The following is a 2,500-nucleotide window of genomic DNA, read 5'->3' as shown; positions in this document are numbered from 1 at the left end:
ATGCACTCGGGAGGAATAGCAGTAGTCTCCAGTCAGCCAAACGCGTCTTGGTCTGACGACACACATATGTTATGACCCACATCACATCCCCCTAAAGCAATACCGACCCCGCAAGCTGCCACACGACCCAAACCACCTACGCAAATGGAGACCCCAGATGGCATCCCCTAAGCTAATGCACATACCAGACTCCCTGAATGAAGGCAGACCCTACACCCCCTAAGCTAATAGGCGGCCCGGAGCCAACCCCCAAGAAATACTGACCCTAGACCAGATCCCCTAAATAAACCCAACCTCCTAAGGTAAAACAAAGCCCAGACTAGACCCCCTCCTTGTATACAGATCCCCTAAATACCTACCCAGACAAGACCATCCCCTATATTGATAAAGTTCCCAGATCTGACCCCCCTAAATAAATAGCTTGATATGAGAAGACAGCGGTATTCTAAATACTTGGTAGTAGGTAGGTGAGGGGCCCTGTAGATAGCTTTCCTATTTGGGCTCTGGAGGAGTTTTAAGTTTAGTTCCATTCTTCCCGCTTTTTTCTTTTGCTCCTCCCACACCTTTGTTGTTCCCAGCATCCTCTGGGACTGGCAAAGTGTTTTGCATATTCTCTTGTCGCAATCTTCAATGCCTTTGCGTCTTTGTATTTCTCCTCTTACAGATTTCAGAAAGAAAACCCTGGAATGTTGGAGAGAATGAGCCTCATGATCCACTGTAGATTCCTGGGATTAAGATTCCTATATACGGACCTCTCTCTCTCCATAATTTACAAGGGCTAATTTCAGAGGACCATATATAGCAAGGGATGAAGACCAAGGAGTTGTGCTCGCTTCGGCAGCACATATACTAAAATTGGAACGATACAGAGAAGATTAGCATGGCCCCTGCGCAAGGATGACACGCAAATTCGTGAAGCGTTCCATATTTTGACGCAATTCTTTCATGCACTCGGGAGGAATAGCAGTAGTCTCCAGTCAGCCAAACGCGTCTTGGTCTGACGACACACATATGTTATGACCCACATCACATCCCCCTAAAGCAACACCGACCCCGCAAGCTGCTACACGACCCAAACCACCTACGCAAATGGAGACCCCAGATGGCATCCCCTAAACTAATGCACATACCAGACTCCCTGAATGAAGGCAGACCCTACACCCCCTAAGCTAAAAGGCGGCCCGGAGCCAACCCCCAAGAAATACTGACCCTAGACCAGATCCCCTAAATAAACCCAACCTCCTAAGGTAAAACAAAGCCCAGACTAGACCCCCTCCTTGTATACAGATCCCCTAAATACCTACCCAGACAAGACCATCCCCTATATTGATAAAGTTCCCAGATCTGACCCCCCTAAATAAATAGCTTGATATGAGAAGACAGCGGTATTCTAAATACTTGGTAGTAGGTAGGTGAGGGGCCCTGTAGATAGCTTTCCTATTTGGGCTCTGGAGGAGTTTTAAGTTTAGTTCCATTCTTCCCGCTTTTTTCTTTTGCTCCTCCCACACCTTTGTTGTTCCCAGCATCCTCTGGGACTGGCAAAGTGTTTTGCATATTCTCTTGTCGCAATCTTCAATGCCTTTGCGTCTTTGTATTTCTCCTCTTACAGATTTCAGAAAGAAAACCCTGGAATGTTGGAGAGAATGAGCCTCATGATCCACTGTAGATTCCTGGGATTAAGATTCCAATATACGGGCCTCTCTCTCTCCATAATTTACAAGGGCTAATTTCAGAGGACCATATATAGCAAGGGATGAAGACCAAGGAGTCGTGCTCGCTTCGGCAGCACATATACTAAAATTGGAACGATACAGAGAAGATTAGCATGGCCCCTGCGCAAGGATGACACGCAAATTCGTGAAGCGTTCCATATTTTGACGCAATTCTTTCATGAACTCGGGAGGAATAGCAGTAGTCTTCAGTCAGCCAAACGCGTCTTGGTCTGACGACACACATATGTTATGACCCACATCACATCCCCCTAAAGCAACACCGACCCCGCAAGCTACTACACGACCCAAACCACCTACGCAAATGGAGACCCCAGATGGCATCCCCTAAGCTAATGCACATACCAGACTCCCTGAATGAAGGCAGACCCTACACCCCCTAAGCTAAAAGGCGGCCCGGAGCCAACCCCCAAGAAATACTGACCCTAGACCAGATCCCCTTAATAAACCCAACCTCCTAAGGTAAAACAAAGCCCAGACTAGACCCCCTCCTTGTATACAGATCCCCTAAATACCTACCCAGACAAGACCATCCCCTATATTGATAAAGTTCCCAGATCTGACCCCCCTAAATAAATAGCTTGATATGAGAAGACAGCGGTATTCTAAATACTTGGTAGTAGGTAGGTGAGGGGCCCTGTAGATAGCTTTCCTATTTGGGCTCTGGAGGAGTTTTAAGTTTAGTTCCATTCTTCCCGCTTTTTTCTTTTGCTCCTCCCACACCTTTGTTGTTCCCAGCATCCTCTGGGACTGGCAAAGTGTTTTGCATA

At 47.1% G+C, this 2,500-nt stretch overlaps 2 non-coding genes across 2 annotated transcripts; both read left to right on the top strand.

Annotated features, from left to right (window-relative positions):
• The first annotated feature begins 825 nt into the window (after positions 1-825).
• LOC142210986 (U6 spliceosomal RNA) lies at positions 826-932 on the top strand. The gene has a single exon (XR_012717089.1). It is a non-coding gene; the product is annotated as a U6 spliceosomal RNA (small nuclear RNA).
• An 838-nt stretch (positions 933-1,770) lies between these two features.
• Positions 1,771-1,877, top strand: LOC142210985 (U6 spliceosomal RNA). Its single transcript, XR_012717088.1, has one exon. It is a non-coding gene; the product is annotated as a U6 spliceosomal RNA (small nuclear RNA).
• Positions 1,878-2,500: the final 623 nt, after the last annotated feature.

This window comes from Leptodactylus fuscus, chromosome 6, assembly GCF_031893055.1.
Source record: "Leptodactylus fuscus isolate aLepFus1 chromosome 6, aLepFus1.hap2, whole genome shotgun sequence".
Lineage (NCBI taxonomy): Eukaryota > Metazoa > Chordata > Amphibia > Anura > Leptodactylidae > Leptodactylus > Leptodactylus fuscus.
The sequence above is the reverse complement of the archived record's forward strand: the minus strand, read 5'-3'. Positions and strand labels throughout refer to the sequence as shown.